The sequence below is a fragment of the Natrix helvetica genome, assembly GCF_964273705.1.
Source record: "Natrix helvetica genome assembly, chromosome: 5".
In the NCBI taxonomy this organism is placed as follows: domain Eukaryota; kingdom Metazoa; phylum Chordata; class Lepidosauria; order Squamata; family Natricidae; genus Natrix; species Natrix helvetica.
The window spans coordinates 45,003,048-45,028,434 of NC_138551.1; the positions used below are offsets into that span (position 1 = coordinate 45,003,048).

Below are 25,387 nucleotides of genomic sequence, written 5' to 3' on the forward strand. Positions count from 1 at the left end.
ATTGGCGCTCACATTGCGGACAAACGGAGCGGCTCCGGATGCTGGCTTCTTGTGGGGAGTTGGTCTGCGGTGGACCTGAAAGAAGGATGTAGCTGAAAGGCTGCCGCAGGATCTTTGGGAGGTTCGTCTTTCATTTCACTGCAATTTAGTTTTAATAGTCCTTGCGTTCTTTCCAGTGCAATGTGAGAAAGACACCTGATGCTATTAAGATAAATGCATGTTGCCCCGCGTCGGAGTCTTCCAGGACGGAAAGAAGCGCTGGGAAGATGTTGTGGAAGGGGAGGGGGCGGAAGAGAGAAACAAAAATAGACCCCGGTCGAGTGTTCCAGTTTAGCGAGGCAGCAATCTACGCGGGGCTGGGTTTGGTTTGTTTTGTTTTTTAATGGGAAAACATCACTGACCTGCTAGGTCCCGGGGTTTTACCTGCTGGCTCCAGGGGCTAAAGTTTTTTTTTTCCGGCGCTGGTTTTGCAACGGTAAGAAGTACCGTATTCCAAGTCAGAAGAAAATCATACCTGACTTCGTTTATGAACGTGAGGCTAAGTCAGGCTTTTGTTAGAGAGGTAATCTGTGGATTAGGTTGCCAAAAAGAATCCTTCTCTCTAGGAAACGGAGAACATAAATCTAACTCTGCTTTGCTAGTGTTGGCGAGATCTGCGGCACAAAAATGTAGAGCAGGTGAACAAGGTGGAGGGAATTATGCAAGTTGATAGTCTTCCCAATACATCAGGTGTGCGTTTAAATGGAAATGTGAAACATCCCTTAAAGGGCAACTTACATAACGCACTGTTCTATCAAACGAGCAGATCCAAACTAAATTCAGCATGTAGGTACAATGTTGCTTTATTCTGCCCCCAGGACATGACTTAAGCTGTACCTCAGTTTATTTTCAGATCCTGCATGATAAATGTGCCTTTCAATCCGAAGTGTGCCTGTGATTTCTTAATTCACATGAAGCCATATAGTAGTCTGAATTGTAATGTGGATTGTTTGGCTTAGGTTTAGTGTTGTGATTTATTTAGTGTATTCATGCTTATGAGAGCCATGTTTTATAACAATATATGATCTTAATTATTCTGGTATTTTCCTGTGAATCAGTTCATTAATCCCAGATTATTACAATTAGAGATTTAGATTTCAAGATGAAGATAAAAGCACAGATTCCTGGACAAGTACAGATAGATTTTGCTGAAAGAAATGAATCCATACCTATTAACTTAGCTGATTCAATCTATTTAGTCCAGCAGGGTCTAGTCTGACAGCAAGCAAAGGGGTTTTGTAGCCTTTGCACTTTATCAAAACATCTAATATACAGGTGAGCCGTGGCATTCCTGAGCTGAGCTGAGAAGCAAACATAGGCCAATAATTTAAATTCAGGACTTGAACGGTTTTTCAATATTGTTTTCTTCAACATGCTGTATTAAGTTTATGCTAACCATGACACAGATCAAGTCAGCATAGCTGTCTGCTATGTTTGCGTGTTACTTTGCGTCAAGAATTGATATAAAAGTAATGTGAATGTTTAACACTTTCTGTCTCAAAAATGAAGAGAAGCCAAATTTACCTAAGAGATGGCAAGCTACCATATTATAATCATCTACATCTACTCGGGAGTTAGTTCCATTGAATTTAGTGGGATTTGCAGCTAAGTGAGTATATGTAGGATCCGAGTCCTAAGATCTTAATAAATAACACCAACTAAAACGAGATCTTGGAAAACAGCATTATTATGGAAAATATACCATGGAGTGACTTTATAAAGGAGGTTAGGTGCTAGTCCTGTTCCAATTTACCTGTCACCATGCTCCATTGAAGACAGTTGGAATTCCATGTAAACATAGTCATTTGTTTTTAAGTTTGTAATTACTTTCGAACAGAGAAATGTTTTTTTTTACTTGAAACACAATCACTATGCAATGCTGTCTATCCTAGTAATATTTCCATTCTCGAGTTTTTAAGAGACTTTATGGAACAAAACACGGGGAAGCCTGTTTTATACACTTTGCTTGTGTGTGCCAATGATAACCATGAAAATAGTACCATTTATGTTTGTATAAATAAAATCTTACAGTACACTTAAATTCAGAAGGGCTTCCCAAATGATGAAACAAAATAATGATTTCCATCCAGTACCTTATTTGTAGTTTCTTATAGATTAAGCAACTACAGATTAAACCAAAAGGCTTATCATTGTTTGGGGCCACAAAACAGGATTTTAATCACTAACATTGTAGTGCTAAGTGCTAATCTAAGGTTAAGTTCCATTTTAGTCAAGATATTTGAGTGAAAAAAGATAATACATTTTGCAACTCATATTGGTATTTTGGGTCTCTTGTAGTCAAAAGCTTTATTATTGTTATTTTAGTTTGGCGGCTTAATTTTTAGTCTCAATATTTGGCTTGGTAGTCAAACTGGATTTTTCTCCTTAATGAACGAAAGAAATCAAAAGCACAAGCCCATCAATAGGACATCTTTTAGTTACATTAATTTTTAAAGGCAAGGTAGGAGTTTGATTTTTAAAGAATTGTTATTAACATATACATTGCCTTTCTTCATGAACAGAAGACTATATACATGATGTCACCCCCTTTAATGCTCACATTATTGGAGTTAGGTTCAGAAGTAGCAGATGGCTGAGGGTCACCCAGGGAACCTAGCCTCTCAAATCATTGTCTACCATCCTGCAAATGTTTGTAAATAGAAATGTGAATAATTATTACATAATCAAGAGCACTGCCTGATCGTTTTTAATCAAGGATAGCAGGTGAATGAAAGTGCAAGGTCCTTATTGGGTCTTATGAACAGTACATTTTCTTTCTAGGATGTCTATGTTTCTTTAGAATAACATAGAAAGGATTATAAATACCAATGCAGCATGAATCCCAGTGTTATGGAGTGATATGCTATGACCGGTTTGGAATAAGGACAGCTGTTATTATAGTAGTCCATTACCAGAAGCTAAAAGCTTGGAAAATTGAAGAGAATTTTCAGTTGTTGCATTAATTATAAATGAAAACACCCCAGTGCCTCACAAAACATGCATATCTCTTTCTTTTAGAAAAAAGCAAATGGTATCAATGTAAAGATCTTAACTGACATTTCTAATTCTAACAAAAGTTTCAGGAAACGTCATTCAGGAAAGATTCAAGAACCAGCATCTTCCTTCCCCCAGCTAACTATCCAATGTGGAAAAGGGTTTGCTAGAGAGGTTGGGCTTAATACCATAACACACAAGGGTTGCACACAAAGGACTTCCACCACCCATCCTTCTTTCTTTTAGCCTGATAAAATAACAAAGAGTTGAAATCAAATAATCACATCATTTTTTTATTTTGGAAGAGCTTAAATCTATCTAAAATATATCTAGATCAACATATGTTACTCAGGGCAGCTCCATGGGAAACCTGAGAGGTAACTATATATCTATTTTATCCATTTGTATTATGTTGGAGAGTCTTTGTAGAGATTTTCCTGGAGCAAATATATGGAATAGCAGGAACCAAGACGGGGTCCCCAAAGGAGATTGCCCTTTGCTTGTTTTATGCTGGGTTACAAACCAACTGGTGTTGACCAAGTTGTTGCAGGCACCAATTCAACAAGGCACATTCCTTATGGTGATGACAAACTATGATTCTTTGTATTATTGAAATTCCCTTTCTATTGTTTTAAAGTTTCATATGCGGTATGAAGGAATATTTTAGGCACGAATTAGTGGAGTGAAGCCTATCTCGCCCTGTATTCCAAGACATTGACATGATTAAACTCCTGACCAAGGGGAACAGAAATATGCAAGTGCAAAAGGAATCTCCATTTACAAGAAACTAAAGTAAATAATTCTAGATCATTTGGTAATACAGACAGAGGCTCTCCAATAGATTCAATAGTGATTATCTGTTCAGGTAATCCTTATGGAAAAAATATGTGCCGATATATGTATTGCTATCTCATTTTTTAATACCCGTGAGATTTTATTGATAGGAATACATTATAACTTAATACTAAGCAGGAAAACATTATTGCCAAACATAAATTGTGTCTTAACATAGGCATGGAGATTTTACTCACTTTCACATGCCTTGCCTTCTCCAGAAGTGTTGGCTAGCCACTTTCATCCGAGTGGATAAGGATAAATGTATATTTTAAAAAGTGTCTCTCAGATCTGATGATAGACTAGCAATTATTTGGGGAGGGGAGGTGAATGGGAACAGCAGTTGTATATGCCATGTGATAATAGCCTCATGAATAAATACGGGAAGAAGTTGTCAAATAGATGTTTTTCTTCAAATATTGGTGTTATTAACATCTGCATTCATTAAAAAATCTAAAATAAAATCACCCTGGAATTGCTGTGAATATTTTGAGCAAGAATTTGTTGGGCTATTTGCTTAAGAGGGAAAAGCCCAGACTCAAAACTGAACACTTCCCTTCCTTGACATAGAGTATTATCTGAATCCAGACATGGATTCAAGTCTATTGTAACTTTTGGCACTGGCCTAGATTCCCCTCTGTATAGACAGAAGGATTGAAGATGGGGCTTACACCACGGATCAGCATGTTTAGGCATCTATCAAAGGTACTTTTTTTGTAAGGGGAAGAACTCTTACCGTATCCCCCCTTTTCAGCATTGCTCATGTGTCTTTTAACATCCAGCTCTTATGGTAGTAATTAGAAAAACTATTAGTACCACAACAGGCTGGTTCATAGGATAGTTACTTGACCAACAGGCAAGTCATAGAAATGTTAGGGAAGAGGACTAGCTAGTAAGAATAGCTGGTAACAGTGGCCGAGATACTGATGAGCAACTTGAGGCCCTAAGCTATGTGTGGCACTGAATCCTTTTTTTGCACTTTCCAGAACCACTTCTGATCCCAGCTGCTAAAAACTGGTGTCATAGTTTCCCGGCATCAGTCTTTCGTATGCAACAAAATTTCATTTTAATATATGCCGATTAGTGTACAAGTGACAATAAAGTTATTCTAAGTCTAAGTCTAGCATTTTGAAATAGGAAACACTGGAAATCTATAATGCCAGCTTTTTTGGGATGGGGGAGGGAAAGGATAAAGAAAAACACCAAATTCCTCCCAAAAGCATTTGTGTGCCTTTAGCCAGGCAAACAATATTACATGGAGTCCCAGTCATCAAAAGAGTGCCCAATCCAGATTTAAGAATCAGGAACAAATAGCATTCCTTGACATTTTGTATAATACTAAACCAGTGATGGTGAACCTTTTTGTAGATACGTGCCAAAATTGTGAGGGGGTGTGTGAGAGCGTGTGAGAGCACCCACAATGCAATGCTCCCCACCCACCTGTGGATGTGCACATGACCCACACACATGACCCCAATGTGGTGGTGGAAGTTTTTGCCCTCACCAGGATTCAGGAAAGCCTCCGGAGCCTAGGGAGGATGAAAAATGGGCCCAAAGTGACATCAATTAGAGATCAAAATTATCAATGAGCTGATCAAGAAAATTCAATTGTACTGCTGGTGCTAATAGAGCAGTATTTTTCTCTGGCAGGTTATATAAATTTTTTAAAATCTATAAGAAAATGTTCCAGTAATGTCCCCTAACATTGGCACTACTGTATATCGTCTCCAATTAAATATTGGGACTGTTAACATAAACATAAAATATGCAATTTGCCATGTTTTCATTCTTTATCAGACATTAGCCTTCATGATAGTCCTTTTAAATGTAAATTCAGCCATTCTAAATGCCCTTTCAAAGTAATTACAATAGTCCTTGACTTACAAACAATCCTTTAGCAATGTTTGTACAGTAGTGTATGTAGTTCAAAGTTACAATGGCACTGAAAAAGTGGCTTACAACCAGTTCTCTCACAACTGTCACAGCATCCTCATAGTCATGTAATCAAATCCTGGCTCTTGGCACATGGCATGTATTTACAAAGGTTGCAGCATTTCAAGTTCACATAATCACCATTTGCAACTGTCTCACCTGGCTTCTGACAAGCAAAGTCTATGTGGGAAGCCAGACTCACTTAATGACCACATGATTCACTTAAGAACTGCAGTGATTCTCTTACCCATGGCAAAAAAAGGTCATAAAACTGGATGTGACTCGCTTAACTAGCTTTCTTAGCAACAGAAAGTCTGGTCCCAATTACAATAAGTCAAGGACTATCTGTACATATGCACATATGCAACTATCAGTAGTAGTTTCTTATTTTAAAAGTACTTTGACTTTTATTGCATTTCTGTGCATTTCTGTATGGGAAAAAGCAAGACTATTTATGTCAGGGGTGTCCAAACTTGGGAACTTTAAGACTTGTGGACTTCAACTCCCAGAATTCCCCAGCCAGCTGGCTGGGGAATTCTGGGAGTTGAAGTCCACAAGTCTTAAAGTTCCCAAGTTTGGACACCCCTGATTTATGTGAAGATCAAGGGAGCACAATGCTCACATTCATTCTAGTTCCATAATGGTGAATAAACAAAAACAAAATGGAGACTGTACACACGCACACACAATTTTTAGATGTGATCAGGTGAAACCCAGCTGCTCTCTTTGTCTAATCTACTCGGAGCCAAATTGAGCTTCCTGTAATCCCATCAAACCAAAGAAAAGAAATATCCTCACCAAATAGTACAGGCCAAAGACTATTTACAACATAGAAAAATCACAACCTTCTTTATCTATTTGTGGATGACTTCAACATTGTATCTCCTTAACAACAAACTTTGGGGCTCTGCAGTCTTCCTTAAAGGCCCTTTTGCTTAGCAATAGAACTCATTCTGGTTACACTGACAAGGATCTACCCAGTTCACCAAACAGAGCAGCCAATCAGATCCCCAGGATTTCCTGCCTCCTAGTCCTTTCTCATTGTTCAAGGACTCCCTTGTTAAAACAGGTGGCCAACAATCATTGCAATAAACATAGTTCTCCTCAGTGTTGTGCTCTTATTGCGGAAAAATGAGTCTTGGTGGCACAGTGGTTAGAGTGCAGTACTGCAGGCTACTTCTGCTGACTGCCGGCTGACTGCAATTTGGCAGTTCAAATCTCACCAGGCTCAAGGTTGATTCAGACTTCCATGCTTCTGAGATGGGAAAAATAAGGACTCAGATTGTTGGGGGTAATAGGCTGACACTGTAAATCACTTAGAGAGGGATGTAAAGCACTGTAAAGTGGTACATAAGTCTAAGTTCTTTTGCTATTGCTAAAATTCCAGACCGGGCTAAACATTCTTTTAAAATAATTATATCTACACATATGCAACCATCAAAAGCAGTTTTATATTTTAAGGGTATTTTGACTTTGATTGATTGTGCATCTTCATGCACGCATTTCTGTCCAGGAAAAAGCAAGAATGTCTGTTTGATACCAACTTTGATGTAAAGTTTCCTGGGAGCAGAATGTGTTCGTTCGCTCAGGACAAGATCCATGAATAATTCTCTTACACCTTTAGTCAAAATCAGGCATAAACAATCCATTGTTTCATCTGGAAGAGCTGACTTAGCAGAGGAGATTCATACTTAGTGTTAGATCGGGGCAACGAGAGAACAGACTACGGACACGGAGTGACTTATCAGCTCTTTATTAATAGTAGTAGTGATCCAGCTTTCTCTGTGGTCGGAGGGTTCCCCTTTTATAGGGATCGGGTACGCCCCTCGACCAATCAGAACGATACCTGTTTCCCGCTGTAGCAGCGGACCAGAGAGGAGACTTGCCTCGATATATGCTAATATCTAACACCCCTCCCCTCCTAGACGGAACGTTGCGGTAGGTAACATAGTCTTTTAGGTATGTTGGGGGTTGCCTTACTCGGGAGGAGCGTCGTAGTTCTGGTTGGTCAGAAGTGGTTGCAGGATCGGATGCTTTTCCTGTTCCATGTTCTGAAGGTTTCGTGCCCTCGTAGCTGGGGCGTTCCGGAGTCTGCTCGGTTGCGTTGTCTGGGGGTTGCTCTGCTTCGTGCTTGCTTTCTTGTTCCGAGCTTGGTTCGCAGGTGTCGTAGTTTTCTATGATGGGGCTCTCGCGTGGCTCACTTTCTGTAGGCAGGAAAATCTCGTCTTCGTTTTGAAGGTCTGAGTGTGCTAGGCGACCCCGAAGTTGATCGATGTGCCTTTTCCAGTTCCGCCCATCTTCCAGCTCCAGCAGATACGAACGTGGACCCGTGATGCCAATGATCTTTGCCGGCATCCACAATGTTCCCCCTGCATAGTTGTGGGCGTATACGGAATCCCCTATGCTAAAAGACCGAATTTTGCTTGTGGAGTCTGGGGGAGCTGTGGCAGAGTAATTTGGGTGAAGACGGTCCAGGTGAGACCGTAAACGGCGGCCCATGAGTAGTTCAGCGGGGCTCCTACCCGTCGTTGCACTAGGGGTAATATGCTGAATTAAGAGGTAATGGTCAATGCGTGTTTGCCAATCACCTGGACCCATCCTAGCGAGGGCCTCTTTTGCGAATCGCACCATTCTCTCCGCCTGTCCATTTGACGCCGGATGGAATGGCGCGACGAGGGCGTGCCGAATTCCCTGACCTGCTAGATATGTCTCAAATTGCATGGCCGTGAACTGGGGCCCGTTATCGGAGACCAGGAGGTCGGGCAGGCCATGGGTGGCGAAAAGTCGCTGTAGAACCTTAATGACTGCCTCTGCCGTGGTTGAAGTCATTAGGACTACTTCTAGCCATTTTGAGTATGCATCCACAACTATAAGGAAAGTCTGACCTTGGAATGGCCCTGCGAAGTCGATGTGTATTCGCGACCAGGGTGCTTTAGGTTTCTCCCATTCTGTGGCGGGCGCTTCCGGGGGTGCTGGTCTCGATTCCTGGCATGGGTCGCAAGTGGCCACCCACTCCTCTATTTCTTTGTCCATGTTTGGCCACCAAACGTAACTTCTTGCTAACGCCTTCATCCTAACAATCCCCGGATGACCCACATGTAAAGCATCTAATACATTCCTACGTAAAGCATACGGAATAACAACTCGATCCCCCCACAATAAGCAACCTTGTAACACTGAGAGTTCATCCCATTTTGACCAAAACACTTTGAATTCCGGGCCCACGTTTCCCTTCGGCCACCCCCTCCAAACCCAAGTTTGAACTTGCTTTATTAAATTGTCTTTAGAGGAGAACCTTGCAACGTCGTATGAAGAAACCGGTCCAGAGTCCAAACAGTCAATGAGCAATACCGGTACTTCTGGAGTGGGGTCTGGCAGAATGTCAGGTAATGGGCAACGGCTGAGTGCGTCTGCGTGTCCAAGAGTGGAGCCCGGTCGATGAATCAATTTGTATGAGTACGCAGCCAGGAAAACAGTCCACCTGGTCATGCGTGGAGAAAGGGAGACTGGGGTGGGGCGGTTTCCCGCCAAAAGTCCCAACAACGGTTTGTGATCCGTAATCAGTTCAAAATCGCGGCCGTAGAGGTATTCGTGGAAACGTTTTACTCCAGCTACAGCAGCCAGCGCTTCCCTGTCCATTTGGCTGTAATTCCTTTCGGCCGATGAAAGAGTCCTGGAGTAGAAGGCGATGGGTGCTTCTTTTCCGTCGGGCATCCTGTGGCTGAGGACTGCTCCAACTCCGAAAGGTGATGCGTCGCAGGTCAATACCAGCGGTAGGGTCTGGCTGTATTGGACAAGCAGTGAGTCAGTGGTGAGCAGGCGCTTTACTCCGGCGAAAGCTGCAGCTTCGGATCATCCCCATTTCCATGGTGCGTTCCTCTGGAGTAGACGGTGTAGTGGCTCAGCAACGGTCGCCTTCTGCCTCAGAAAAACGCTGTAGAAGTTAAGTAGTCCGAGGAAGGCCTGCAACTCGGTCTGATTTCGTGGTGTGGGGGCGTCCTGGATCGCCTTAATTTTCTTTGAAGTGGGGTGTATTCCCTGACCATCGATTCTATAACCCAGGAATTCTACGCTAGGCACGTTAATTTGGCATTTTTCCTTTTTGAGGCGGAGACCCTTTTCTCTGATTCTGGCCAAAACAGTTCTGACTCTTTTATTTAATTGCTCCTCGTTTGCAGCGGACACCAAGATGTCGTCAAAATAGGGGACGACTCCCGGTATCCCTTGCAAAAGTCGTTCCATGACGCTCTGGAACAATCCTGGGGCAATACTCACACTGAATTGTAGCCGGTTACATTTGAATGCTCCTCTATGCGTCACTATAGTTTGGGCCTCCGCTGTGGCGCTATCAACTGGCAGTTGCTGGTAAGCTTGTGCCATGTCTAATTTAGCAAATACCTTTCCTGGCCCCAACGAGTGCAATAAGTGCTGGACTACAGGCACAGGATATGCGCTCTGTTGTAGCGCGACATTAATTGTGCATTTATAGTCCGCGCAGATGCGGACTGACCCGTCTGGTTTGACTGGGGTCACGATGGGTGTTTCCCAGCGCGCGTGATCCACCGGCTCAAGGATTCCTTGCTCCACTAACTTACCTATTTCCTTATCTATTTTTGGGCGGAGTGCAAAAGGCACTCATCTCGGTTTAAGTCGGATTGGCGCCACTTTGGGGTCTAAATTGAATGATATCGGTTTACCCACATACTTACCAAGACCGGGGCTGAACACATCCTCGAACTCCTTAAAAATCTGTTCAGCACTGCTGTTTTCCACGGCGTTGATTCCGGTGACTTCTAACCCCAGGGCTTCAAACCAATCAATCCCCAGAAGGTTCTGTAATGGCGCGCTGGCGATGGTCACGGGCAGCTGGGCTACGATGTCCTTGAAACGGATCTGGAATGTGCCTTGGCCCACGATGGGGACTTGGTTCCCCTGGTAGTCTCGTAGCAGGACGTCTGGAGCGCGTAGTTGGCTCTTTCTGAGGCTAGGGATAGCCTGTTTCATGGATGCCCATGAAATGATCATCAGGGTTGATCCTGTGTCAACTTCTAGCTCGCAAGGTGAGCCCTCCAAGAGGACTGTGACTCAGCCTTTTGGGCCGCTTGGGGCGGACCTGATTTATCGTGGTGAGATACGTTCGCAACTCCTCTCTCTGGGTCAACTCTATCTCACCATCTATATCCTGAAAATACTCTCGTTGAGCGTCTTGATAGAACGCTCTCTCAGCTCTTTGCGTGTAGTCTCTCTGGGGATATGCTCGCTCAGCTCCTTGTGAGTAATCTCTCTGGGGATACGCTCGCTCAGCTCTTTGGGAACTTTCTCTCTGGGTAAACACTTGTGGATTTCTCTCTGGGCGCCCTTTTTGATTCCGCCAAGCCCCTGGGTTGGGCTTCTGTTGGCGGTACATGGGTGGCTGCCGTGAGGCAGGGACTCCGCTCCGGCACACTCGTGCGATGTGCCCAAGTTTGTTGCAGTGCGAACAAACAACGTTCCTGAACCTACAAGTAGACCTGGGGTGATTCCCTCCGCAGCTTGCGCAGGGCGGCAAACGGGATCCGGGTCTCCCCCCAGTCCTCAAGTGACTGCTCTGCATCAGGTGACTGTCCTCGAACTCGGGATCCTCGTAGTCGGGGCTTGTGTCCTCGTAGTGCACTCTGGTCTGCCTTGGTGCTGGCTGGTTTACGCTGAAACCTCGTTGTATGGTTACCGATGATTTCTCTGCTGACTCTGACGCTCTTGCTTCGTTTAGCGCTATCTGTAGGGTTAAATTCGGGTTTGCCAACAGCTTCTTTTGTAGTGAAATGTCTCTTAACCCACAGATGAGCTGCGCTAAGATGTGCTCGTCCAGATCCCTGAACTCGCAGTGAGTTGCTGCTTTACGCAGGGCTGCAACATATTGATTGATGGATTCTCCCGCCTTCTGGTTCCGCGTGTTGAATTCCTTGCGGCAAACATGGCGGGAAGGTTTTGGCGCGTAATGAGTTTGTAGAGCCTGTTGCAACGCCGTCCACGATACTGCCTGTATTGGAGTAGGCGCGGTGAGGTCTCTGGCCGTGTTGAAGACTTCTTTTCCGCAGTAGCCGAGGAAGATGTTTTTCTTCCGGGCGTCGGTGATCCCCGTGTATTCGTTCGCTTCGAGAAAACACTCGAAACGAATCATGAAGGCTTCCCATTCGTCGTTCGCTGGGTCGAATGGAGCGGGGGGAGTGTGCATCGCCATCTTCTCTTGTTTGAATTTGCCGCGCTGCGGTGACCTGAGATGGCTGCCGGAATTTCTGCCAAATTCCTAGGCTGGATCAAATCCGGAGATTCTGGAGGTAGCGTTCTTCGTCCTATCTGTCTCTCGATCCCACCTTCGTCGCCAATGTTAGATCGGGGCAACGAGAGAACAGACTATGGACACGGAGTGACTTATCAGCTATTTATTAATAGTAGTAGTGATCCAGCTTTCTCTGTGGTCGGAGGGTTCCCCTTTTATAGGGATCGGGTACGCCCCTCGACCAATCAGAACGATACCTGTTTCCCGCTGTAGCAGCGGACCAGAGAGGAGACTTGCCTCGATATATGCTAATATCTAACACTTAGTGAAAGCCAAGAGTAGAAAGCCAAGATGACAAGGACATATCTGGTCCTGCTGAACGTGAAGGAAAAGTCTAATTCAGGTGGAACATATCTGAACAGATGAGGAAAATTCATACCAACTGAATGTGGAAGTATGCATTTAGCCTTGGCTCTGAGATTGCACCCTTCCTCCAAACCATCAGGCTTTCTTTCTGCAAAGATCTGAACAATCAAAGTTCTATTTTATTGGAGAACATCTGTAACAGAAAATATTGGTCTGGAAAATATTGAACTCTGCAATCTAAACAAGCAGCCTTTTAGTTTCTACATTGCTTCTTTGAGCAATGTGCAACAGTGATACAATGCTCAACTGTTTAGTTATGCAGGTTTAAGCATGGTCACTAAACATTTAACACAATCTGAATCCTGGCAGGGATGGGGTGACCGAAGAAACTTGGTTTCCATGGAAACTAAAAAGTTAGCACATCTCTAGTATTCCTCTGATTCACAAACAGATTAGAGGGTGACTTCAAGAGAGAAATCACAAGAAACTAGGACAGGCGATATTGCAGAGGGATCAGACAAAAATGCTGAGTTTGAAACTGAATTGCCAAAGGACTAGGGGGAGGAAATAAATTGCTTTACTTTGTGGATTTGTTTTAAGTAGAAAAAGAATTCAGACAGATATCTTTATTTTGTTATCATAGCCTGTTTATTATATATAGCGAATGATAAAATGTACTGAAAACAATTGTTTTTTAGGAATATCTTTATAACTTTTTAACTGCTGACTTTTAAAATATTTACTAGACATAAATTGTGACTTTTCCCCCTTTATTAACTTTTTAATTGGATTCCTGCTGTGTCTAGAATGCTGACGTGGACAAGGACGCTTGCAAAAGCCAACAGAATTACAAAGAAAAAAGGATATATTTTAGTGGAGGCCACCAAGAAAAATTGTATAGACATCATGGCAGCTCTGAAGAAGTTACAGACATGTTCTCCTATCACTGGATTACCATACCCCTATTACAACTCAGGATAAGAAACCAAAGAAAGAATAGCAAGAATAGTACTTGCCTGCAATGCAGTCAGCAAATTACTTTTATTTATTACATTTATATGCCGCAAAATGACTCTGGGTGGCTTACAGTTACATAATATAGTACATATGCTCATTCATGCTTCTGAGGTCTGCTGTATTTTCATACCCGAAATGCATGGATTTACCTGGATCAAGGTGGGGTTAGCATGTCATAGAAGACAAACACATAACTGGTTTAGCGGTTAGTTTTACTTGGCTTTGGAGGGATTTTCCACTGTGAAGACAGAGCTTAAGCAGACCTGCAAAATCAAGACCATTCTAGAAATTCTATCTCTTGTGTTTCTTTTATTTTTCATCACCTCCCAATAGGGCCACAAAAGTGGAGATGAGTGAATGAAACATAAAGTCTCCTTCAACTTAGTTTGTGATGGTGCTGATCCTGATTGGGTCACTACAACTTTTTTTATTTTTTCAAGCATAAAAAAGCAGCCAAAAGTAACAATTTCATAGTCATCCTTACAACAGTTAGGATGATATCCAAGGTTGCTTTCCCATTTGATCACAGTCCCCGTAGCCACGGGATGCAGGCTTTTTTTTTTTTTAGAGTAGCAGTAACTATTCTACTGCTGGGTTGGGTCATCCAAATCTAGTCAGGGAGCCATAAACTCACAATACATAAAGCAGAGGTGTTCAACCTTGGCAACTTTTAAGACTTGTGAACTTCAACTCCCAGAACTCCCTAGCAAATTTTAAAGTTGCCAAAGTTGGACACCTGTGCTGTAGACTAAAATATGTTTAGTTAATTTGTGACTCAATGTATTGTGAAAACACAGCTGCAGAATTAAATAATCCTGCGCATAGGGATTTAAATACCAAAACAGAATGGATCTTGCAAGCTTCTATATAAAAATTAATTGCTTTTTATCCTGAGCTATCTTCATTTCTGCAGCATCACATAGAATATTGTAAGAAGACTATAATATTATTTGACTTGTAAATCTTGGATGACTTACTATGGATACATCCTCAGAACTACTAGATTCGGGCTTATCTTCTGCCCACTGACCTGATCATAAACAAAGTTTTATGAAGTCTTTACTAATCTCATGTTCTGCAGCCAGGGATACCACAAAGTGTTATTTGGAATGAATTGGACCAGTCAAAAATAATATTTCATTGCTAACATCTCACCCCCTTTCTCTTGATTATGAAAATCCCTGCCATGTTGTCATCCTGCAAAATCATGGCTGGGCTGAAAAACTGAAACCGGAATTAAAACATTTCCAAAATAGCCTAATCTCAGGGCTTTCCTTCTGTTTGCTCATCTTATGAAAAGCTGCCTTCTGTGTTACATCATAACTGTCTATAAAGAATTTTGGCAACAAGCATGGAGCTTATCAAAGGAAAATACATTCCAGTAGTCTGAACTTCTGCTTCTGGTCTCTTTGAAAAAAATCACCTTGTAGCTTGGCCAATAAATTGTCTGGAACACACAAGCCAATTACAGGCCACAATAGACTATAATGGCAAACCCTTACATCTATTAAGCACAGTTAAAATAAAATAGAAAAGAGTGAATTTTTGCTGAGGCTCGGTTTAATGGGAAGTGAGCAAATATCATAGGTAATATTACAGGAAATTTTTGAAATTAATTGTTATTTTATTAATAGTTTATTAAAAACAGATATAGTGCCCTTGCTGACCTTAATGGGGACACTAAAGAGATAGGTCAAGGCAGTTGTGATAATGATGACTCAAATAAGCAGGGGATCGTGGTCCAAAACGAAGAACTTTCTTCGGAAAGGCGAAAAGGGGAACCAGGTATCACACATCAGTCGCAGAAGAAGATCAAGGTATGTAAAAAGAGAAGTCACCTTCTGGTTGGTGATTCAATCGTAAGAGATGTTAATTTAGGAGAGGATAAGGAGGTTTTAAAAGAGGTCAGGTGTCTGCCAGGTGCTACTGCCAGCAGAGACAAGAGGCGTATTCTTAAGATAGTCAAGAATGCAAGTAAGGACTGTGACGTTGATGCTATTATACATCTTGGCACTAATGATCTATCCCAGAAAGATGTACTTTCTGTGCAGAATGATTTCCAGAACTTGGGGTATGAACTTAATAGTATAGGTTGTAGGCTTATCTTTTCAGAGGTTTTACCTGTATATAAGGAACAAAAAGGGAAGGGCCAGCGTGTAGCAGAGTTTAATGTTTGGCTAAAGGAGTGGTGTAAAAGGGAAGGCTTTGGTTTTATTAGTCATGAAGCCTGTAGCTGGTCCAATGAAAAACTGTACAAAAGAGATGGGTTGCACCCATCCAAGAAAGGAACTGAGTTACTTGGCATTAAATTCACAGATTTTCTTGATAAACATTTAAACTGAAGAGCGGGGACAGAGAATTAATAGATACAGAACATCTCTGTCCCCAGCAAACTAAAATTCATAGGGTTATAAATGCATGTAACATAGATGTGTGTGTGGGTAAGATTATCACTCCTGCTGTCAAGCAAAACCAAGCATGTAATAGTGATTGTCATACCATGTGCATGAATCACACAAGTGGCAAGAAAATAGGGGCAGTCAGGCATAATACAGGTTATGTAGACAGTAAACACAAGGTCAATCAAAATGGACTCAAATGTCTATATACCAATGCACAGAGTATGAGGAATAAACAGGGAGAATTAGAAATTCAAGTAAAAGAGGGCAGATATGATATTATTGCCATTACAGAAACTTGGTGGGATGAAACTGACAAATGGAACATACAGCTAGAAGGATTTAAATTATTTAAAAGAAATAGACCAAATAAAAGAGGAGGTGGAGTTGCACTATATATAAGAAATAACTATGTCTCTACAGAAATAGAGCACAACAATAATGAGAACTATCTTGAATGCATTTGGGTCAATATTAAAGGTTGTGGGGGAAATGACATTGCCATAGGTCTATACTACAGGCCACCCAACCAAGCAGAGGAAGAAGATGAACTTTTTGCTAGTCAGCTAACTAAGGTATGTAGGAAGCACACCACAATAGTAATGGGAGATTTTAACTACCCTGACATCAACTGGGAAACAAACTCTGCACCAAGTGGAAGATCCAACAGGTTCCTAACAAACCTAGCAGACAACTTTGTTTTCCAAAAAGTAGAGAAGGAAACAAGGGGATCAGCCATACTGGACTTAATTCTCACTAACAGAGAGGAAATGATAGAAGGTGTTGAAGCCATAGGAACCCTGGGGGCAAGTGACCATGCAATATTGGAATTCAACATTATCCAAACACAAGTAGTAGAACAAAGTCAAACTAGAATCTTGGACTTTAAGAAAGCTAATTTCAATAAACTTCGAGAGAGCTTGGGAAAAATTCCATGGATGAGAATCCTCGAGGGGAAAACAACTCAAGAAGCTTGGGAAATTTTGAAAAATGAGATTAGAAAAGCCCAGTCTAACACAATACCAATGAAGAAGAAAAACAACAGCTCCCAAAAGAAACCAGCATGGCTGCATAAACAACTATCTGACAAACTGAAAGACAAAAAAAGTAAATATAAAAAGTGGAAGGAGGGGGACATAACTAAGGCAGAATATCAGCAAATAGCCCGAGCCTGTAAAGATGAAGTGAGGAAAGCTAAGGCTCACAATGAAGAAAGGCTTGCCACAAAAGTAAAAATTAACAAAAAAAGCTTCTTCCAACATGTTAAAAACAAGAAAAAAGTTAAGGAAACAATTGGTCCATTGCTAGGAGAAAGTGGCAAGAAGGTGACAAGCAACAGGGAGAAAGCAGAACTATTTAACTCATGTTTTGCATCTGTCTTTACACAAAGGGATAAAACAGTCCAACCTATCAAAAGCAGCACCACAAAATTAGGAACACAAATTGAAATAGGGAAGAAAATGGTAAGTGAGCACCTGTCTACCCTAGATGAGTTCAAATCACCAGGACCGGATGGATTACACCCCAGAGTTCTGAAGGAACTAGCAGACGAGATCTCAGAACCACTGAATTATATCTTTCAGAGATCCTGGAACACCGGGGAACTACCAGAGGACTGGAAAAGAGCTGATGTGGTTCCCATCTTCAAAAAAGGGAAAAAATTAGATCCAGGAAACTACAGACCTATCAGCCTAACCTCAATACCAGGAAAGATTCTGGAAAAAATAATCAAGCAACGAATTTGCCAACACCTAGAAGCAAACAAAGTAATAGCCAAAAGCCAACATGGATTTGTCAAAAACAGATCATGCCAGACTAATCTTATTGCATTCTTTGATAATGTGACAAAATTAGTGGACCAGAGGAATGCCGTTGATATAGTTTACTTGGACTTCAGTAAGGCTTTTGATAAGGTAGACCATAACCTACTACTAGATAAAGTAGAAGAATGTGGGTTAGACAGCATCACCACCAGATGGATTGGTAACTGGCTGACCAACCGCACTCAACGTGTAGTTCTCAATGGAACTGCATCTACATGGAGGGAAGTATGCAGTGGAGTACCCCAAGGCTCTGTTTTAGGCCCAGTACTCTTCAACATCTTCATCAATGATTTGGATGAGGGAATAAATGGGGAACTCATCAAATTTGCAGATGATACCAAGCTGGCAGGAATAGCCAACACTCCAGAAGATAGGCTTAAGATACAGAAGGATCTTGACAAACTTGAACATTGGGCACTATCTAATAAAATGAAATTCAATGGTGAAAAGAGTAAGGTTCTACATTTAGGCAACAAAAACGGAATGCACAGGTACAGTATAGGTGATACCTTACTCAGTAGTAGTAACTGTGAAAGGGATCTTGGAGTCCTAGTGGACAACCATTTAAATATGAGCCAGCAGTGTGCAGCAGCTGCCAAAAAAGCCAACACAGTTCTAGGCTGCATCAACAGAGGGATAGAATCAAGATCACGTGAAGTGTTAATACCACTTTATAATGCCTTGGTAAGGCCACACTTGGAATACTGCATTCAGTTCTGGTCGCCACGATGTAAAAAAGATGTGGAGACTCTAGAAAGAGTGCAGAGAAGAGCAACAAAGATGATTAGGGGACTGGAGACTAAAACATATGAAGAACGGTTGCAGGAACTGGGTATGTTTAGCTTAAGAGAAAGAAGGACTAGGGGAGACATGATAGCATTATTCCAATATCTCAGAGGTTGCCACAAAGAAGAGGGAGTCAAACTATTCTCCAAAGCACCTGAGGGTAGAACAAGAAGCAATGGGTGGAAACTAATCAAGGAGAGAAGCAACTTAGAACTGAGGAGAAATTTCCTGACAGTGAGAACAATTAATCAGTGGAACAGCTTGCCTCCAGAAGTTGTGAATGCCCCAACACTGGAAGTCTTTAAGAAGATGTTGGATAGCTATTTGTCTGAAACGGTATAGGGTTTCCTGCCTAGGCAGGGGGTTGGACTAGAAGACCTCCAAGGTCCCTTCCAACTCTACTATTGTATTGTATTGTAATATATTATTAATGTTTTGCTGTAGCATTATGTAAACTAACATTAACATACAAGCAAGCTGTATTTCTACCACTCATTGAACCAGAAAAGTGATTCACAATTTAGAATAGCTAAATCAAAAATAAGCGAATAACATGGAGTTATAAATATGTTATATAAATTGGGTCATAATGTTAAACCATAATGTGGATTGTTTATTCACTTTAGTATGTTATAGAACCCAGTCAATGTGATTCATTAAAGTTTATGGTTTAGCATGTAGGCTAGATTAACAAATCACAAATCACAGCATTGTTTTATCCAGAATTTGTCAACAAAACTACAGTGACTAGGTTTATATAGTACCCTGACTGGGATCATATGATGTGTTGAGTCCAAAAGTCCATTTAACTAACATGTATACATCACCATCTGATCATCATAATCTTTTGGGTTTACTAGTGTCTTGAGTTTACCATGGAATTTCAGCCAGCAGATACTATTATCTGGGGCAATAGGAACTGAAATTAGTTACCATGATTAGCTTTAGGTTATATATCCTAGTTTTGATAAACCTAAATGATTGTCCTTCAACCATGCTAAGTCTTCTATAAGTCTCTGATTCAGGTTGATGAGCCACATTCAACAGAGGTAAGAAGTACATCTTTATTAATACTTGATGATTTGTAAATTGTGGTTAGTGTTTTTCTTACCCTGATTATTCAATAAGCCATAGTTAATTGTGTGAACGCAGCCAGTAAGAAATGTAGCCATATTACTAAAGAAATGTAACCAACGAATCAATATATACAATACATCAAGAATATATTGCATTTCTGCCATCTATGTATGGGCTTAAGTGTGCAAAACTGATACATACTAAGGCAATAGAGCTTTTTTGAGATGTTCCTTTAAGACAAGGTCTCGAGGATACAAATTTCAGTTATAGTACTTCATAATACATTACAGCAAGTGCTGTAAAGCACTGTGTGAAATGTAAAAAGGTGCTTTCTTGATTATTCATTCCACTGCTAAGTAAGCTAAGAAAGGACCTACTGACAGAAAAGTTTCACCAGCTGATAATTTAGGCAGGGGATACCTTAATCCAACATCAACTTGTTTTAAGCTTAGAATATGTAAAGTGAATTGGTCTTTGTTTCATACTCAGATCGTCCAAAACAAATCACCTATATTGTATATGTTTTCCTTGCTGATCTCTAGTAGAACATTTACTTGGTGGAATAAATCATAAGTAACTGGTGTTAACTGCAGATCTTGAAAAGATGCTTTTTTTCCAAAAGACTGGACTTTTGTTTGTTTGTTTTTAAAAGTTTAATTTCTCATCCAAGAAACTTCTTCAGTTCTAATTGACTGGAATGGAAGGATTTATGTTCTTTGCAGTCATATGCCATTAACACTCAAGAGTGGTGAAGCACGGGGTTGATCTATATCAGGGGTGTCAAACTAGTGTCCCGTGGGCTGGATGCGTCATGTGCAAGCCATGCCCACCCAAGCTCTGCGAAGAGAAAAAAATGTTGCAAAATGTCATGTGATGGCAACGTGATGCTACGAATTTGACACCCATGATCTATATCTTCAGAGTCGCCTGAATCAAAGTACAGGGTGTTAGGGCTGCTGAAAGGATTGCGTTGTAAACAGGAGATAGGTGGTATCATGTCTCTTCCCCTCAATTGAGGGAGGGCCAATCAATTTTAACATGTATGGCCTCTTTGACTCCTCTCTTTCAAACTAGTGGTCCTCTCTGTCCAGAATGTGAATTTGGTCTTTTCAAAAGGGTGACCTTTGTCTTTCAGATGCAGCTGGACTGCTGAATCCTCTCCTGATGAGTTTTCTGTCCTGTGTTGTGCCGTGCGTTTGTTGTTATTTTGTTTCCCTTATGTACAGGTCTGCACATCTCTCACTGCAATGAATATACCACATTGCTCAGTTTGTGCCTGGGTGTTTTGTCCTTGGGTTTAAAGTGTGCCCCTATGTTGTATTAGCTGAAAATTCTTCTGAGCTTTTCAGATATTCCTGCAATGTATGGAATGACATTGCTCTGTTTATTGTTCTCTTCTCTGTCTGTTATGAAGGAGCTCCTGCTGGATCTGCCTGCAGATTTGACGTTAGGTAGTTAGGATAGCTACATGTTCTGAGGGCTTCCTTGTTATGTTTTAGTTCTTTTTTCCCTCTTTGCTGATAGCAAACTTTCAGCCTGGTAGTGTAGGGTTTTGACTAATGGTGGTATTCAGCAGGTTCTGTCCAGTTCTGGAGAACCAGTAGCAGAAATTTTGAGTAGTTCGGAAAACTAGTAAATACCACCTCTATTCTCTGCCTCCTGAGTCCCAGCTGATTGGGAGGAAATGGGGATTTTGCAGTAACCTTCCCCTAAAGGGGGTGGGAATGGAGATTTTACAATTTCCTTCCCCTGCCATGCTCACCAAGCCATGTCATGCCCACCAAGCCATGCCCACAGAACTAGTAGTAAACATTTTTGAATCCCACCACTGGTTCTGACTATTCCCAGTTTGTGATCCAGTGGGCAATGAAAATCAAAACGTAAATACTGATCTATGTGTGTAGGTTTTCTGTACTTCAGTATTGAGGCTCCTGTCTTCTTTAATATGCATTGTACAGTCTAGGAAGGCAAGATTAGTTCCTTTAATATCTTCCTGTGTTAGTTAATGTTGCTGTCCATAGAGTTGGTGTGTGTGGTGAAGGCTTCCACTTCCTGTGTTTTAATTTTGACCCAAGTATCATCCACATATCTATGCCAGTGAGTGGGTGGAATACCTATGAAAGAGTTTAGGGCTTTAGGTATATAATGTGAACTCAATTTTCAAAGTGGGCTTCTCTTGAAAAGTATCTAGAAGCTTCACTGGTCCAGAATATAGCAGCGTAGGTAGTTTTGGATGTATCTCCATAGGCATATGGCACATCTCTGCTCTGCAAGCTGCACTGGCTCCCAGTGTGCTTCCAGACACAATTCAAGGCATTGGTGGTCATCTATAAAGCCCTTCATTGTTATTTGTAGGATTTCCTTTCTCCATTGGTTACTACCAGCCCTGTAAGACCCAACAGAAAGGACATGCTATGGTCCTCTCTATCAAGGAACGTCATTTGTCAGGACCTAGGAAGAGGCCTTTTTTGTTACAGGACCTCTGGAACAGCATGGCCTCGAGGATCCGTCTCCAGTTATTCTGTGGGCTTTCCAGAAAGCCTTAAAAACACGACAGTGTTCTTGAGTATGTGAGCTTGTGACACAGATATTTTTGGTAGTGTTGTTGTTGTTCCTCTCAGCTGCCATTCTATGAATATTTATTATTGTTGTGAGGTTTTTTGCTGTTGTTAATAATAATAATAATAATAATAATAATAATAATAATAATAATAATAATAATAATATTTAATGCTTCTAGACCGCCCCCTCTCCCGCAAGGGACTCGGGGCGGTGTACAGTTCATACAAAATATAACAGGATACAATAAAATTGAATTAAATATGTACAGTTGACAATTGACATGGAGGAGGTTAAAATGTAGTTAAAAGAACTGTACAAAGCAGATATAAAATAAATTCGAACCCCTAAAAACAAATACAGTAAATTAAAAAACCCCTAAAATAACCAGATATAATACATTTGCCAGGAGGGACAGTTGAATTATGCCAGGCCTGCTAGTCGGAACAGGTGGGTCTTCAGTTTTTGCCGGAAGGAGCGGAGGTCAGAAGTGGTTCTAATGTCGGGGGGGAGGTCATTCCAGAGGGTTGGGCCCCTCACAGAGAAGGCCCTACTCCTCGGTGTCGCCCGCTGGCATTGCCTAGTGGACGGCACCAGGAGAAGTCCCTCCCTGTGTGAGCGTATTGGCCGCAGGGATGTATGTGGGAGGATGCGATCCCGCAAGTAACTAGGCCCCGTGCCATGGAGCGCTTTAAAGATGGTAATCAGCACCTTGAAATGCACCCGGAAAACCACAGTCAGCCAGTGCAGCTCGCGCAGGAGAGGTGTTACGTGGGAGTACCTCGTACTCCCCATCACAGCCCGCGCGGCTGCGTTCTGAACTAACTGCAGTCTCCGGGCGCATCCCAAGGGCAGCCCCATGTAGAGAGCGTTGCAGTAATCCAGGCGGGACGTCACCAGCGCATGAGTGACCGTGCGTAGGGCATCCCGGTCCAGTAGGGGGCGCAATTGGCGCACCAGGCGAACCTGGTGGAACGCCCCCCTTGCCACGGCTGCCACATGGTCATCCATTGACAGCCGGGCATCAAGGAGGACGCCCAAATTGCGCGCCCGTTCCACAGGGGGCAATTGTTCGCCCCTATGGCCAGCGATGGGATCAGCTGGCTGAACCGAGGTGCCGGTAGCCACAGCCACTCAGTCTTGGAGGGGTTGAGTTTAAGTCTGTTGTCCCCCATCCAGACCCCGACGGCCTCCAAACACCGGGACATCACTTCGACAGCCTCGTTGGAGTGGTTTGGAGTTGAAATATACAGCTGAGTATCATCAGCGTAGAGGTGATACTCAACCCCAAAACCACGGATGATCTCACCCAGCGGCTTCACATATGTGTTGAACAGGAGAGGCGAGAGGACCGACCCCTGTGGCACTCCACAAGTGAGTGGCCTCGGGGTCGACCTCTGTCCCCCTGTCAACACACATTGCCTTCGGTCAGAGAGGTAGGAGCCAAACCACCGCAAAACGGTACCTCCGACTCCTATCCCCTCCAACCGGCGCAATAGGATACCATGGTCGATGGTATCAAAAGCCGCCGAGAGGTCTAATAGGACCAGGATAGAGGAACAACCTCTATCTCTGGCCCTCCAGAGATCATCGACCAACGCGACCAAGGCTGTCTCTGTGCTGTGCCCGGATCGGAAGCCGGACTGGCGTGAGTCTAGATACTCGGATTCGTCAAGGTGTCGTGGAAACTGCTGCGCCACCACATTCTCTACAACCTTCGCTAGAAACGGAAGGTTGGAGACTGGACGATAATTAGCTAGCTCCATTGGGTCGAGTGAAGGCCTCTTAAGCAAGGGCCTCACCACTGCCTCTTTCAAGGCGGTTGGTAAGGATCCCTCACCCAATGAGGCATTCACCAGGCCCAGAAGCCAGCCTCGGGTCACTTCCCAAGATGCCAGTACCAACCAGGAGGGACACGGGTCCATTAAACATGTGGTGGGTCGCAGCCGTCCACGCAACCTATCTAAATCCTCGGGGGCAACAGAATCAAACTCCTCCCAGGATGGTCTCACAAGACTCGCTGTTGGCGGCCCGTCTGGTCCACTGAGTGGGGCCCATCCGCTCCGGATCTGAGCGACTTTGTCCTGCAGATATTCCCCAAATTCCTCTGCTCTGCCCTGTAAGGGTGCCCCCTGTGTCCTCTGTGACAAGAGGGAGCGGGTCACCCAAAACAGGGCGGCAGGGCGGTTATCCGCGGACGCAATAAGGGTGGCGCAATATCTACGTTTGGCCACCCTTAATGCCACAAGGTAGGTCCGCAAGTAGGATCTTACCTGTGTTCGATCAGATTCGGAGCGTGAGGACCTCCACCTGCTCTCTAGACGTCTCCTGTGGCGCTTCATCACCCTCAGCTCCTCGGTATACCAAGGAGCCCGGGTGGGTCGCTGCCGCAGGAGAGGTCGCAAAGGCGCAACCCGGTCCAAGGCCCCAGCCGCCGCCCTATTCCAGGCGGCCGCTAGGTCCTCCGACCGAGCGCGGGTCAGGGCTACAGGTAATGGCCCAAGCTCCGTCTGGAACCTATCCGGCTCCATCAGGTGCTTGGGGCGGTACCAGCGTGGACCGTCTGGTCCCGCCTCCTCGCGGTGGGGGGTAGCGCCAGGGAAGTCAAGCCAGAGACATGAGTGATCTGACCATGACAGGGGTGTAACAGTAAAATCCCCTCTACCCAGATCACTCGTCCACTGCTCAGATACAAAAACAAGGTCCAATGTGTGGCCTCCTTCGTGTGTGGGGCCCTGAATTAACTGGGTCAGGCCCATGGCTGTCATGGAAGCCATGAACTCCCGAGCTACCTCAGACGCTGCTCCCGTCGACGGCAGGTTGAAATCCCCCATAACCACAAGCCTGGGGATCTCAACCGCCGTCTCCGAGATCAGCTCGAGGAGCTCGGGCAGGGCTGCTGATGTATAGCGAGGAGCCAAGTATACAATCAGCAAACCCAACTGCCTCCCTGGGCCCCATTTCACACCAAGGGACTCACACCCGGGTATCTGAGGAACAGTGAACTCCCTCGGAGTTATTGTTGGTGGCTTGCTTTGTAATTGGTTTTTAAGTTTTAAATTTTGTTAGTCATCCAGAATCCCTGAAATAGGTATTTTAATAGATATAATTTGAGTAAATAATGGAAAATTTTGGAGGAAAGATTAGAACACATAGCTTTCCTAGAAAGCTTATTACTAGTACAAAGATAAGGAAGCATTTTTCCGCCTTTATATTTAGTTTTTGCAAGTGTGGTGAAAGCATAACAGTTATGAAAGCATAAAAATGGGAAATTGGCATCAATACCTTAACTTTAACAGCAT

General features: G+C 42.9%; 1 protein-coding gene across 1 annotated transcript in view; it reads left to right on the forward strand.

The window, feature by feature from the left end:
• The first annotated feature begins 244 nt into the window (after window positions 1–244).
• The window catches only part of DGKG (diacylglycerol kinase gamma), a 136,643-nt gene continuing 111,500 nt past the window's right edge, over window positions 245–25,387 (forward strand). The window contains 1 exon segment of the mRNA XM_081954472.1: window positions 245–532. The gene's annotated coding sequence lies outside the window, so the exon portion shown is untranslated.